Consider the following 15,913-nt stretch of genomic DNA (forward strand, 5'->3'; position numbering starts at 1 on the left):
TGCATCCATTGCCTTTGTGACCTGATCATAAAAGGCGATCAGGTTGGTCTGACATGACCTGCCCCTAACGAAACTGTGCTGGTTGCCCTTGAGCATCATCCCTGAAGCCGGCCCATCGCAGATGTGCTCCTTGATGATCTTCTCAAAGAGTTTCCCTAGGATTGAGGTAAGACTGACAAGCCTATAGTTGCCCGGGTCCTCCTTCCTCCCTTTTTTAAAGATGGGGACCACGTTGGCCCTCTTCCAGCCCTCTGGCACCTGGCCCGAGCACCACGAGCGCTCGTAAAGCCGTGCCAAGGGCCCTGCAATAACCCCTGCTAGCTCCCTCAATACCCTGGGGTGGAGAGCATCTGGACCCGCTGATTTGAACACGTCCAGCCCCTCCAGAAACTCTCTAACCTGGTCCTCCCCAACCTCAGGTCTGGAGGCGTTCCCCTCAAGTCCGTCTTGCATCATGGTGGGGAAGCCCCGGTCCCTGCCCAAGAAAATGGAGGTGAAGAATTGGTTAAAGAGGTCTGCTTTCTCCTCTGGCGCAACCACCAGATTGCCCAGAGGATCTTGTAGGGGCCCCACATTTCCCAGTGCTTTCTTCATCCTCCCTATATATTTGAAAAAGGACTTTTTACTATCTTTGATTTTGGACACAAGTCCTAGCTCTATGTCCGCCTTAGCTTTCCTGACAGCTCCCCTACAGGCCCGAGCAGAGGAGGTATACTCCTCTTTGGAGATGCAACCAGTGGAAGGGGGGTGCTATGCCGCCTTTTTGGCAATCAGGCATTCCCGGACACCCTTGGTGAGCCATGGGGGCTTTCCAGCACTCCTGCCCCCCTTGCTTCTTGTTGGGAAGGTCACCCCTTGGGCCCTGAGTATCGTGTCCTAAAGGAACGACTGCTTATCTTGGGCACTGAGCTCCCCTGCTCTCGGGAGCCCCAGCGCCTCTCCCACTAATCTCAACTCGTTGAAGTTGGCCCTTCTAAAGTCTAGGGCTGCCGCCTTGCTGCCGGCCCTCGACACCCTGCCCTGGATGGTGAATGCCAGCAAGCGATGATCGCTATCGCCCAGGGGGTCGAGGACCTGGAGGCCCCGACCTAGTCCTGGCCACAGGCGACGCCCTGGTCCAACAGGGCATTTCCTCTGGTGAGGCTGTGCACCTCCTGAATTAAGTGGGGGTCCTGTATCTCAGCCAGGAACCTCCTGGAATGGTCCAGCCTGGCTGACTGTTCCTCCTAGGAGATGTCTGGGTAATTTAAATCACCCATGACAACTACATCCCTTGCCTGAAGTGCCTCTGCAAGCTGGCCCGAAAATTCCCGTTCCAGCTCCTCCCCTTCTGTGGAGTCAAGAAACTCTAGCCCAGTTTTGGAGAGGGTGGCAATGAGCTGAATTGCAGTAGGGAGAAGGAACTAGCTAAGGGGGAGATGGCAATGGGTCCTATGGGAAGCAGGCGTATTGAGTGGGAGGGGGGTCACTAGTGGAGTTTCTCCGGGGCTGATTGTGGGATCAGTCTTGTTTAATACTCTTATTATTGACCTTGGCACACAAAGTAGGAGAGGGTTAATCACATTTTCTGTTTGTACAAAATTGGAAGGCAGTGTCAACATAGAGGATAAGGATTAGGATATCCCAGAGGAAGAAATTGGATACCTTGAAGAACGGAGTAATAGAACTGGGGTGGAAGTTACTAGTCCAAAGTGAACAGTCGTGCTCTTGGAGAGTAAGGACATAGATTTCTGTTATGAAGAGGGAGCTCCACAGTTGGAAACAACAGAAGACAGGAGAGGCTGGGGGCTACCAGTTTATCCCAGGATGATGATATGCCACCAATGTCATGCAAGCATGACACATGCTCCTAGGACCAGAGCAGTTGAGGTATTTTCAGTAAAGATAAATAAGTAGTAATGCCACATACAGGACATTGCAGAGCTCATCAGAAGTCTCATGTATAGCTGTGGAAAACTTGGAGAGAGGGGTTACTAGCATGGTCAGTGGGATGGGGAGTCTGCCATCCAGGAGGAGACATCAGGTGCTGGAGGAAGGATGAGAAGGGAAATAATGTCCGTCTAGAAGTATACCAGAGGGTAAATGCCAAGGAGAGAGGGAAGCTTGTTACATGAAAGGACAAACCTGGCAGAAGAACAGAAGACTACGAACTGGTTATGAATAAATTTAGGCTGGAAATGAGAAGGCTTCTATCTGCAGAGCAGTATGGTTTCAGAACAGGCTCCCAGGTGAGGTCAGGGCAAGGAACCAGCTATTTCTAGGCTGGAGCTCAGTCAGTTTAGGAAAGGGATTTTGTTCTGCAAGTGCCTACAGGAGGTCCCTTTGCAGTCCCACATTCCTATGGCCATGTGTTGGCATAGATGGTGTGCAGATGCAAGTGTCCTCGGGGAACCCTTTGTGGAAATTTGCCCTCTGAAGTGCTCTTACATTCAGAGATGAAGTGGATTCTTACATGAGCAGCTGGAGGAAATCACAAAGATTTAATGCACTTCCCAAATACTTCAGTTACTGTTACAAGTAAAAGAGGCTGTAAAAGATTATTGTCACCAGCAGCTGGCCAGGGTGGGACTCGAGCTAACTCCTTTACAGTAGGAGATTGTAACATCTCTCCAAGCCCCAGCGTTTTTGGAACAGCAGCACAGATAAGAGCCTGTAATGCAGCTACTCTGAGCCACCTGTTTTCCTCCTTGCTGTCTCGTTGCACACAGCCAAAGTTGGCTGGTGAATCACTTTGGAGCCAATATGCTCGTTCTGACACAGCCGTATCAGAAGATTTGTAGGGTGGTAGAAATGCAGAACTGGGCTGCCCTCCATGTGCCGTACGCTCCAAACCCTCGTGGGCTCTCCCTACGAGTGCCGCAGCTGGCGCCCTCAGACAGGTTCAAATAGAAAGAACCACGGCAGCGTCTCCAAGGCTGGGAACAGGCCTGCGGGCCATGGGGCCAACATGGCTTTGCTCTGCCTCGCCCTTAGCTCCCTGGGGTGCAGCTGTATTGGTAATATGCTGGTCCCAGCTTTCCCTAAATGTTTAGTTCAGGTCAGTCCTGAGAGCAGCGTGGCCCCAGTGAATTAAAGTAGCATGACTGTGCTGGTGAAGGCAGAGGTCCCAGACAGGATATGTGCTGGTAGAGAAGGTTTTTGCTAATATCCAAGCAGTGTGCATTCATGCAAGGAGCCAGGTCCCTTCAGAGGCTCCAGGACCCCGTTAGCACCCTCCAGACTACTCATGTCTCTTGGGTATCCACGGCTGGGATTGTGTTCTCTGAGCAGCGTGTGAACGGGGGAGTTCCCTCCCCAAGTTGGTGCCTGGGCCTGCTACCCTGGTTGTTGGCTTCCCCCTGCCTCCACATCCTAGTTACACTACTGATTGCTGCAGTACCTGCAGAGCTGGGTTCAGAAAAGCCAGATAGTTGGGGCCAGGTTAGGGCAATCCAGGACTCTAGGCATCGCGACAAAGGACCACCTGTGGAATTTCCCCTCTGGCCTTGCTTCTTCACTTGGGGAAGGGCAGCAAAGCCCAGGTGCTTCCCAGCATAGGGAAAGAAAGGGCATGCCTGCTGCCACACCTTCTTCCTGTACCAGGATGTGGCCCAGTGTACCCTTGCTACGTGCACTTGGTGGCCATGTACTTGTTGCCCATTGTATGATTCCCCTGTCCTGTATGGTGGCCCACCATAGATGTCTTGTGCCTCAATTCTCCGTGCACATTGTATTCCTGCTCATGCCAGTGAAAGGGGTGTGTGAAATCCTATCTAAACAGCCCCATAGATTGTAATCCCTTGCACGCCCCTCTGCTCTGGCACAAATGACTCTGTAGGGTGTGAGGCTCCTTGTCTGCAGGGTGCAGCAGCTGCGCCTTCCCTCTACTGGCATTTCCACTGCTGTTGCAGCCCTGGGCAGCCGCCTGGCACCTTTTAAGGTGCATCAGGGAGGTATTTTTCTGGCTGGGACAAGGTGCAGCAAGAATTCGTTGCTTTTGTGCTTTCTCTTTGCACCCACAGTTTGGTCGGCTTCACTGCTGCCATATCGGCTGGTGGTTGATAGATTGCCCTTCTCAGTCCCTCTACTGCTTGACTCTTGTCCATGTCATTCACATTTCTGCTGATAAAGAGGCAACAGCAGAACTGCAAAGGGGGGGTGGGGGTCCATTAAAGGAAAACATTCACCCACTGTACAGACTCTCTCTGGTCAAGGAGTAAGAGATGTACACAATGCAATGACTGAACACAGCTCTCAATTTTTAAATCCAGTTTTCTTCTTAACGGGTGACTAGCATTTTTCCAATAAAAATGTGTTCATATTGGATTTGCACAACTGCTGTTTCTATTTGAGATGTACAGTATATTTTTGCATTCTAACAGCTCTTGCTTTGTTACCAAGAATAGCAGAAAATAATTAGTAATCAGCGGTGGGAGCTTAATATTTATAATTCTCCAGCTGTTGTGCAAAATAACTTTGTGGATGTCTAGTAGACACAATTAGTCAAAAAGAAGGGGATAAGACCTACACAACAACACTGCAGCTGGCGAACAGTGCGGTAGGTAGAAATTCATAGGTTCTTTGGCATGTTGCCAGTTATTTAAATGAAATACAAAAAGCTAAAAACCTGTCAGACAAGGAAGTCTTATTATTGGCACCAAGAGCTTGACAGATGAGGTAGCATTAATGGGGGAACTGGATGCTCTAATGTAAGTTAAGAAAACATTTTAATAAGAGCTGTACTGTATGCCTGAGAGGCGACATTTTAGGAGCTTTAAACAACCCGTGCTGTGCAAGTGAGTGGGAGCATTTAGTTACACACAAACACTAATATTTTGAACTTCCAGCTGGCCAGCACTTAGACTTCTAACACAGCACATGTATGGGATGCTAATGGCCACCCGCTTCATGGCCCACTTATTCTCAAGAGTCCTGCAGATATTTTGGCATATTCAGTGGCTTTTCCCTGCCTCCGTTTCCTCCACCAAAAAGAAAGGGCTCCAGTTTTCTTCACTTGCAAAGGTGAGTCCAGACAAAACAATGGGCCTAGAGAATGCTCTTGACTGGTGCTGGGTGTGATTTGAGTCAGCCCAGCAGGACAGCTCCTTTTCTCCATTCTGGTCGTGTGAGCCTGAACACAGATGCACCTCGATGCCACAGAGCCTGCCTCTCTTCATATTGTACGTATGCTGAAGTTTCAAAGATGAGTGCACAGGTGAGTGTGTAACTGAGCGGGCTCTTGTACACAGCTGAGCTCACAGTCCTCTGATGTCTACCAGTGTAAATCGGCGTAGTCGTCCCTGTGCAAAATCGGTGTGAGATGCGAATCGGGCCCCTGTTTGCAGGGAAACGGAGATGGACAGTCTGCACAATCAACTCTCTTAACAGCTTCCCACTAGTGGGCGAGTTGGCAGGGGAAAGGCAGCATTGCGCAGGCTGCTGAGAGATTCCTGGACATCAGTGGAGTTACACACGGTGGCTGAGAACATAAAATGGGCCTCATGGTAGAGAGGCTTAGGCCAGGGGCCCTGGCCCTTCTCAGCACATCAAGGCTTGGGAAAGCTCCAGGTGCTCTGAATCCGAACATGACAGCCTGGGCACACCCCTGCAAGGGGCTGCACATGGGTCCCACCCCTGAAGGGCTCTGAAGAAGTTCAGACTCGGTTCCAGTGCTCTGCTTTGTCGCTCGCCCCATCTCTGACAGGTCGTGGAGGCTCCTTAGTAGATGAGCAGGCTCCTTTTCCCATACCTTTTCACGTGTTTGGGAGGCTTCCCCCAAGACGTGTGCTGACATCTGGTTCTGGCAGGGGGTGCGGGAAAGAGCAGAGGGGAACAGCGCGTGGAAGCCAGGGGAGAAGTGGAACCGAGGGAGGAAAACCGCCGTGGCTGCATTAGCCCTGTCGTGCTGTGGGGCTGCTGTGTCCGTGGCACCAGACCAGCCTCTAAGGGCAGGTTTTCACTGCAGCCTTCACCTGGGCTCTTGCCTGGGCTATAATTCAACACCACCTCCTATCCTGACCTGGGAAGTCCCAAATCCTGATCCAGAGGCGCTTGAAGTTCAGGCCAGGCTACTTGTCTGGGGGTGTAAGTCCCTCATCCCTCCCCTTCAGCGCCTGGGAGGGAAGCTTGGAACGACAGGGCGTCCAGGGCCAGGCGCTCCAGGCAGCTTGAAAAACCATGTTCAAGAGACCCTCCCCTCCCCGCCGGTGTGGTAAGTGGTGCTTCAGGGGGATGGAGAATTTCCCATCCAGGATCAGCTTAAAGCTTTGACTGTTGCTTCTGGGTGACCTCATAGCACAGCAGCTCCTTAGCTGTTGGGATGTGGTACAAGTGCTGCTCAAATTACCTTGCCTCGGGATTCAGCATGCTGGTGGGAGGGGAGGGGGCTTCCAGGCTGAGCGGCAGGCACCTGGAAGTAACTGAAACACAATTTTCAGCCAAGAAAGATTTGTGTTTGTGTCAAGGCTCCTCTGGAAAAAGTAGCAATCAGATAGGCAGGTAAAGCAACAGCCCACAACTCTAATCACGCTGTGTTACAGAGGAAACGTCTGTCTGTGTTTGAAACTTCCCATGTTCTTGCGTGACATTAGCCTCTTGTCTTACTAGCTCATCATTTCCACTTAGGAAGCTATGCAACTTAAGTCAAGTAATCAGCTAGCAGTTAATGAGCACTACAATTACAACCCTTTTAGCAGAATGAAGCACGGCTGCTCTAAACACTGTCCACAAATGCGGTGAGCATGAGAAATTGCCTGTGAGGTCAAGCATAGGGGAAACTGTTGCTGAAACGCGATTAAGCTAAAATTGACCCCTTCATCTCACTGCCTTTTTGATGGAGTCTATAATTATGTTTATAGTTCCTCTTGCTTCCTTCTGGAGTGCAGCATACTTCACTTCAGCTTTTCAAAGTCTTTCTGAAGTCATCCCTGGCTTTGCATTCCTCTTGAATAGCAACTGTATGTCTGTGGGTGTCATATGCATGCTTTTCAAGGACTTTTGGATTTAGAACCCCCCCCCCCCCAAATGCAGGCTTGCATGGTCTTGGCAAACAGGTATACTGATGCAAATGAATAGCTTTGAGAGCACGCTGGCAGCTGCTGTGGAGTGGCGCTGACGGCCACGAGGGGGCTGCAGTCAGTCGCAGAGAGCACAGGTAGGAACTCATCAGTCCAACCAGTTGTTCATACTTTGGACGTAGCTCAAGGGCTCCAGACGCAGGGCGAGAAGGGCCTGTCTGGGTCAGTAGGTCCCATGGTCAGCAGCTGGAGCCTGCCACGTTGTTGGACCTCTTCCTAATCTGTCCAAGCTCCTTTCTTCAACCAGGAAGGGGTCTTGCCTGCCCTCCCCTCAGGGCAGCTGTTCTGGAGCCCACGGCTGTGGTGGTGAGGGATCTGCTTCGAGTTTCCAGCCTTTTGCTCATGCTTTACTTATTCCTGGGTTTTTTGTTTGTTTTTGGTTTTTGTGCCCATATTTTCCTTTAGTTTAAGAAGTTATTTTTGGTGTTTGCCCTGATGTATTCATAGCAGCCAGTCATGTCCCCTCTCACCTTCCATTTGCCATCTCTGTTATCTCTGCTAAGATACGCTCCTGGCTCTTGTGAGTATCCTCATTAACCCTTCTCAGTACTTCTTCCTGGCTTGGTTCCTGTTTCTGGAGTATAGGCAGCTGGAGTTGTATGTAGCATTGCAGATGAGGCCTCCCCTGGACCTTGTACCATAGCATTTATACTTCCCTATCTCTCCTGGAAATACCTTGCCTGATGCACCCAAGGATCACCTTTGCCTCTCCTATGGCTCTGTCACTCAGGTGGCTCACTCATCCCACGATCAGGTGCCACACCTGTATCTTTCTTCACTGCCTGTTTCTAACTGGTGACTCCCCAACCCCTGGGCCGAAGTATCTCGCACTGCCTTTCAGCTCTCCTAGGTGTTGCCAGGTTTGGTGACTCTGTATCTTGGATGAGAGCCTGTGTGTCATGTTGCAGTACTCGAGTGGCTGCTCCAGGCCTTTTGTGCTGTCTGCTTTGGTCTATACAGTACTGCTCCTTGTAATCTCTCTAGAAGCAGGCGGCAGTTCAGGTAGCTGCCCAGGGCAGTGCTGATGGCTGGAAAGTCGCAACGTGGCAGGAAGGGGGAGAGGAAATACGTACAGGTTTGGAGGAAGTGCATCTCATACTACCCCTGTGTTTAAAGAATCATAGACTCCTAGGGGTGGAAGGGACTTTGAGGTCATCTGGTTCAGCCCCCTCCAGGAGTACAGGTAGGCTACTCCTAAAATATTGCTCAGTAGGAGCCATGCTCTGCCCCAGAGGTGATGGCACTCCTACTGTGATTCATGGGTATTGTAAGCCAAGTGCTCCAGAAACCTCTGGGATCAAGCACTATCATGTAAAAGATTATTTTTCTCTCAGCCCTGATTATCCTCTTTCAGGCAATGTAAAGCCCACTAAATCTCCTTTGATATACTAATGTGTGTGCCCTACAGGTTCGTCCTGTAAATGCTGTCAAAGGTAGTGGCCGGTACAAGTCAGACTAAAAAAGCATGCGTGTTCGTTGTATATCAGATTTCTTACCTTCATCAAACCATAGCTCCCACGCAGGAACTTGTGCACTGACCAAAGGACTTGTGGGAGATCACACTGGCATTTTCCCCTTAAGTCTCTACCCACTGTCTTTTAGATTCGTGGCTATAGACTTGTGAGAGCAGGAGGGAACGTCATGTTCTCTAGCCGGAGCTGCTGGACATGTATGCTGTGCCATCCCTTCCAGGGCCTAGACTAAAGTGTGGCTTCTAGAAAGATATCTAACTTCACCTTTAAGTCCCCAACCGATGGCGAGCCCTCCGTCTCCCCTGGTAAGCCATTCCAGCACTCACTTGCCTCCCCTGCGCTGATAGGAAGCCGTATCTTATTTCATGGTTGAATTTGTCAAGCTCCAACCTCCTTTTAAGAAGCTTTGGTGTAACTTATCTAGGTCTGTTGACTTGAAAAAGTTTAATTTTAGTAGGTTCTGCCTCACAGCCTCCTCAGTTACAGATGGCAAACTCTTCCATTTACATCATCAGATGGGATGGAGACATACATCCTCCTGCGTCTTCCAAACAGAACAGAAATATCTGCTGAACATTTCTGCCTATTCTGTATCACTATTTATGATTTTGCCATCTGCATCTAGTAAGGCATCTGCCTGACCCATGGTTCCCTTTGTTCCTAATGTGTTTAAGAAAGCCCACTTCTTGTCTTTAACTGTATAGGTTGTTGATATTTCACTGATCGGTTTTGTTTCCGTTATCAGGTACTTACACTTTTCCTTAACTTATATTCCTTGCCATTAAGTTTCCTTTTTTTCCCCATTCTCATGTATTGATCTTTCAGGTTGTATGGCGGCTTTCACTACTTTTAAATAGTTTTTTAATGTTTTTCATGCTTGTGCATTCATGGGTCGATGGGCATTCAATAAGATGTTCTGAGCAATTCATAGTTCTCAATAGTACTTTCCACTTTAACTTTGATATTCCCGGTCAGATGCAGAGTTAAGTTGTCTTTTGGTTTTTGCATGTGACAGCAAAGGACTGTATATCCAGGTCAAAACTCTGCTGGAATTATTATTAATGAAAAATTATCTGCCTATTACACATGGCCGTTTCGGTTTATCTTTCTTTTTGTTAGCTAAGCTCACAGACTAAGCTGTAAAAGAATAGGATCATGCTTTCAGTTAAAAATGGCTCAGCTGAAATCATTAGGATTTGTTGGAATCAGTGAAGTTAAGCTTGGTAGAACAGTTGACTGAACTATTTTGTGGACTCTTTGTCTTGATCTTGCTTTTTTATTAGTAGTAAAGTCTGCTAATGACTAGACAGATAGCTATCATTACTGTTGGGAAGACAGTTGGGATGGCTTTATCAAGGTGTGATTGAATATGGGTATACTGTTTACACTCTTCATTATGCCTACAAAAACTCTGCCTTTACCCTCCAGCATCTGTGAGATATGTTGCCATAGGAAGGACCTGCTATCTGATGTCTGAAGCAGAGATTGGAGTGACTAAAATAACTACTGAAATAAATGCTGTCTCCAAATGTGACCCCATCTAGTGCCCTCAGAGAGTGAGTACAAAGCTGTAGTGTTTGAAGTGCGAAGCTTTCTGCTCCTGTTGTCTCCTTCATCCTGGCTGCTCAAGTAGCAACTTCTGCCCCCAGCTTTCTCAATATCTAACTCTGACTTAAGTGAAATGTAGAGGACCACTTTTATTTGTATGGGAATGGTTCATCTGTTTGAACCTTCTGGGGCCGTGACTGCAGCTCCACTAAGGTTCTCACATGACATTTCTTATATAATAGAGCTTGCTTCCTAAAATTGAGCCACTGTATGAGGTATGCATACAGTGGTACTTAGGGTCAACCCCTTAGGCCAGCCCGAGCCATGCAACCTGCTTGTCCCTATCTGTATGTTACCTTGACATGATATACAGTGTATATCATGTTTCTTGCTGCTTGTATAAAGCCCTTCTAGGAGTGGACCTGTGGACTCCTTTGCCCTTCCATGTGTGCTTGGCTCTAGCTGTTGGCAGCGCAAATGGGAAATGATATGCAGAAGGGCCAGAAGTCAGTCACTTATGGGATTGCTGCTGGTTGTTTCCCTTTGCTTGCATCTGCATGCCTGGGCAAGCTCCAAGCATGCTACAGGGAGGATGAGTGAGGAGGCAAGCAAGGCTGAGGTTGGCTCCAGGTCTTGCAGGTCAGCAGAGGCTCTAGTGTCAAGCTGGACTCATGGGAGGGAGTGGCACTGTGGATTTATCCATGGATCGACATCATGGTGTAGGTCCATGGTGGGGACCCCACAATTTACAGGCCAAGGAGCCTTGTTTGTGCTCAACATAGTCAATGACTGCCCCAAAGAGCTGGCAGTCTGGAGGAGTTATGAGGGCGCCAGTCACTGCCTGCCTGTGTCCTTGTGCAGCCTTCAAGCATCGCAGCGGAGAGCAGCATCCTAGAAGCTGCCATGTTGCTATGAACATGCTGCATTGCATCTAGATGGCGACAAAAAACCTTGTGGTTGTCCGAAAACCCTCCAGAGGAAGCAAGTGTCTTGTCCTTGTTTGATGGAGTGCTCGCCGTTCTTGGGTCTGGCTGAACACTCTGCATATTTGCTGTTTTGTGTTCTTATCTTTATTTTTTTACAAACATTTTGTGCTTGAAGAAAAATAAATAGCACTCAGATGTAGGCTGAACAAAATGAACATACAGGAGGCCAAATCTCTTTCCCTTGTCTCCTTACAGGGCTCAGCCCATGAATTCTTAATGTTGGATACGTAGCTGAGAAGCTTCCAACCGGTATAGTGGTTTGTTTGATTCATTTTTAATCAGCTGTGGATTAAAACTATGGCTCCTGGTGCTGTTATCTCCTCCGTCCTCTCTGGTGAAGCAGCTTTGGGCTAGGTTTGTTCTTGAATACAGCAGCGTGACAGACGCATCTGTTGCAGAACAGCAGCAGGTGGCAGCTTTCTTCTCAAGTTAATGCATTAGCCTGGTGCTATATGGTATTTTTACTACAGGAGGTGTCAACATTTTGGAAAAGATGTGGTTGTGGCACTTTCCATAAGCACAGAGATATTGGCCCCAGAGTAATTGATACTGTTTTGCTGGCGGTCTTGGTTGGATGAGACATTCCCAATTTTCCATTGCTTTCTGTAAAGCTGTTGTGTGTTGTTGCCCTCTGCTGTTAGAGAGCAGTTTCATTTTGATTTTGTGATCTATTCTTCATGTATAGCATATGTTTTGCATTGGGATCCTTTAAGGTGCTGTATAAAGGCAAACTGTTATGTGAATAATAAAAGCGTAATGGGCAAATGATAAAAGGGCAAGTTGCAATTATACTCTTAAATGAAAATCTAGACCTGTGACATTGTGGAGATCAGAATAAATGATCTAACTCAAAAATCCATGGGAGGACAAGTAGGACTAGAGGCTGCTTCTAGACCTCTGCTAACAAGAAGGGAGTTGTGGAAAGAAAACTTGGGTCAAGTTACCACTCTTGGCTAACTTTGCAATGAAATTGAGAGGATCAGAAGTGCTGACTTCATGAAACAGGAGCACCAGGGACTTAGCTGCCTTTGTTTTTGTAGGATTTAATAAGGAATTAACCAAATTTCAGTTTTCCGTAATCCATTTATTTCAGTATCAGTTGGATGATGCTGTAAATTGCATTATATTTACATGGGATTTGACGAAGAGCATGGCATGCATTCTGTGCCCTGAGGAGCACAAGTCGCATACACTCTCCACTGACATCCTGACCTGTCCTATAGTGGTGTGATGCAGCTGTACTGCCACAGATAAAATCAATGCGGTTCTAACTTCAGCAGAATAAATCAGCCCTAGAAGTAAAAATAAATAAGCACTGCTGCCTAGCCTGGGCAAGCACATTGCCAATTTCCAAAGCTAGAAAGAAACCAACCCAGAACAGCAAACAAAGCTTTCACATCTTGTGAAAGTGGGTATGAAAAAGAGCTGCAAACCTACCATGTGGATTTACTGTATGATGTAAGAGGTCAGTGGCTAATTCACTGAACAAGATGAGCAAGTATGTGCTTCTACCTTCCTGACTACATTGGGATGCTGCCCTCTGAATTGGTGAAGTGCTACTGCCCATTGATTTCAATAATGCCAGCGCGGGAAAAGGTAATGAGCTGTGGATTCACTTTCTGCTGAGTTTACCACAAGCTTTTCATTTAATCCAACAGATCTTTCTGCTTGTTCATGTTAATGGATAGTTATGGAATATTGCATGATGGATAGGGAGGCTGAACCCATTAGCATTTTGAATGGTTTGCAGATATCTTAAATCAACCACATCCTGTAATCTTAGCTCAGCATAAGGGCTGCAAGCGCTCTCTATTCAAAACAAATGTCAGTACAGATTTTACTTCCCCCCATTCTGTACAATGACCCAGTGATTGGGCTGCTTTTAAAGTCCTGATAATAAAAGGGTTTATTACCAACTTCTGCCACACATAAGCAGATGCTTAAGGAAAGCATGTTGGATTGAAGGTGGCATCTCTTCTTTGCTAGCTGTTTGCACCCGTGTATCTCTTGGGAGGTGAGTTGTAGACCTGAAACAAGCAGAAACAGCAAATCAAGGGCATGTATTCAATATATTCCCGTTTTGGATGAGACATTTCCCACCCACTGAAACTCTGCAGGCTGGTAATTAAATTGTATCTTGGGGTTTGGGTGGTTCTGTTAACTACAAAAAGCAGTCATGCAGCTGAAATGGCTGTTGCATTTCCCTCAGTTTATGCAGGCTCTCCCAGGAAAATTGTGAGGCGTCTTTCAAGTCTGAGTATTAAACAGATTCTAGTTCCTCACATCTCAGTGGATGCAGCATGCCCTGAAGACGTGTACTTAGGGAGAGACCTTGGAATTGATCTCAGCGGTGATGAAACCACAAAGACACATATTTCATAGACGTTAGGGCTGGAAGGGACCTTGGAATATCATTGAGTCCAGCCCCCCACCCAAAGGGCAGGAAGTCAGCTGGGGTCATAGGATCCCAGCAAGATAAGCATCCAAATGTCTCTTGAAGGTGTTTAGTGTAGGTACTTGAACCACCTCTGCTGGCAGGCTGTTCCAGACCTTGGGGGCTCGGACAGTAAAGAAATTCTTCCTTATGTCCAGCCTGAAATGGTCTTGTAGTAGTTTATCAACCTCGTCATCCCTTGGGGTGCTCTGGTGAACAAACGTTCCCCCAGATGCTGGTGGTCACCCCTGATAAACGTATAGGTGGCCACCAGATCACCCCTGAGCCTACACTTTTCCAGGCTAAAGAGCCCCATGGCTCTCAGCCTGTCGTTGTAAGGTCTGCTTTCCTGATCTCTGATCATGCGTGTGGCTCTTCTCTGGACTCTCTCAAGCTTCTCCACATCCTTTTTGAATTGTGGGGCCCAAAACTGGATGTAGTACTCCAGCTGCGGCCTCACCAAGGCTGAGTACAGGGGGAAAAGGACATCTTGAGATTTGCTTGAGAAGCATCTATGGATGCAATCCAGTGTTTTGGTTGGTTTACTAGCCGCAGCACCACATTGCAGGCTCATGTTCATCTTGTGGTCAACGATGACCTCCAAGTCTCTCTCTTCCGTAGTGCTAGCTAACGTAGCACTGCCGAGCCTATAAGGATGCTGCAGGTTTTTTTCCCAAGGTGGAGAACCTTGAATTTTTTGGTGTTAAACACCATCAGGTTCTCATCTGCCCATTTGCTGAGCTTGTCCAGGTCAGCCTGGATCACCCGCCTATCTTCTGGCGTGGATGCTTTGCCCCAAAGTTTGGTGTCATCGGCAAACTTGGCCGGTCCGCTCCTGACTCCAATGTCCACATCATTAATGAAGATGTTAAACAATATGGGTCCAAGGACGGAGCCTTGGGGGGGACCCCACTGGTCACAGCACACCATGATGATTGACTTCCATCATTACTACCCTGTGGGTCTAACCATGGAGTCCAGTGGATCATGGTGGACCCAAGGCCACAATTGGCCAGTTTCACCAAGAGGTGATCATGGGATACCAGACTGAAGGCTTTTTTGAAGTCAAGATATATGACATCAATCTCTTCTCCCTTGTCCAGGTGATAGGTCACCTTGTGATATTTGATGTGGTTGTGTGGGGTGTGGTCTACATCTGCCATTAAGAGATTGAAACTTTTATCAGAGTGACAGTATATTGCTTAAAAATTTCTAATAAGAAAGGTATTCTTTATAAATTCTTGAGGATGTATTTAATGACTCTACCTAAATCCATGACTTGATAGATAAGACTGGAATTTTTATGTGAAAATCTTTATCTCTTTAGATTTTATATAGCTGACTTGCCCAAGGTAAAAATGCATATGGAGAACTGTTCTCCAGACTATTTTAAATGTTTGTTTCTCTGCTAGGACAAGAGTGAGTATTCTATTACGGGGTGTGACACTAGGTAACGTGTTCAGTGTTGTGGATATAATAAAGATGGATTTTTGTAAAGCTTTTGCTATTGAATTATGTTCCGTCCTAGCCCACAATGTGTCCATACATCTCCTTTTTATCTTGAGAGACACCCGAAACACTAGCAAGTGCCAAGACAAATTGAAGCATCCAGCCTAAGGAAACAAGCACATGGTGGAGTCCATATGTTCTAAAATTAGGCTCATCTTTGTTTATAACGATATGGCCCTGTAATAAATGAATATGTAGCACCAAAATGAGTTCTTCATGTGTGCCAGAAGCTGACATCTGAGTCTTGTGCACTTTATGGAGCTGATCAGCTGTATTGTACCCCCGATTGTGTCTGGCTGATGCATGTGACTCTGTGTGTACATCTTCCTGCCTAGTGCAGGGGGACTGGACCCCATGACCTTGTGAGGTCCCTTCCAGCCCCTTACAGTCTGTAAATCTGTGAACCCCTGCTTTTGCACCTCTGTCCCAATGGGGCACATTTTTGCAGTTCCTTACAGGAGATCAAGGTGGGCAGAGTTATAACCAAGGGACCCCAGGTTTGAGAACTTGAAACATGGGACCTCCTTATTTGTCTAACTCCAGCTGGAAATCTGGCATTTCATTGACAGCCGGGCAGTGCATCAACTCTGGGTATCACTAAGGAAACTAACTAACCCATATAATGTAAAATACACTTTCATAAAATATTTAAAGATATTCTACATGTATATTAAGCTAATATGAGACACATTTTCAGTAACACCTAAGCATTTATTTTTCTTGTAGCTGAAACCATTTCCCCAATTTCATGTCATGTGGCATTGCTTCGAGTTTCTGACTTTACCCTACCGAATATGCCAGCCTAGCAGACCTGGCTTAAGCATTTCTGAGCACTAGGACATGTGTATCTAAGTGTGAATTTCTTTGTCTCAGACTTTTATCTGGAGCTCTTCCACAGATTCAGGACAT

The 15,913-nt window shown here is 47.3% G+C and overlaps 1 long non-coding RNA gene across 1 annotated transcript in view; it reads left to right on the forward strand.

Annotated features, from left to right (window-relative positions):
• Window positions 1–15,204, forward strand: part of LOC109310977 — a 28,363-nt gene extending 13,159 nt beyond the window's left edge. The window contains exon 2 of the long non-coding RNA XR_002101357.1: window positions 15,024–15,204. This is a non-coding gene — a long non-coding RNA (uncharacterized LOC109310977). The remainder of the gene's footprint in view (window positions 1–15,023) is intronic.
• Window positions 15,205–15,913: the final 709 nt, after the last annotated feature.

This window comes from Crocodylus porosus, unplaced genomic scaffold, assembly GCF_001723895.1.
Source record: "Crocodylus porosus isolate Cpor-Errol unplaced genomic scaffold, CroPor_comp1, whole genome shotgun sequence".
NCBI classification, from domain to species: domain Eukaryota; kingdom Metazoa; phylum Chordata; order Crocodylia; family Crocodylidae; genus Crocodylus; species Crocodylus porosus.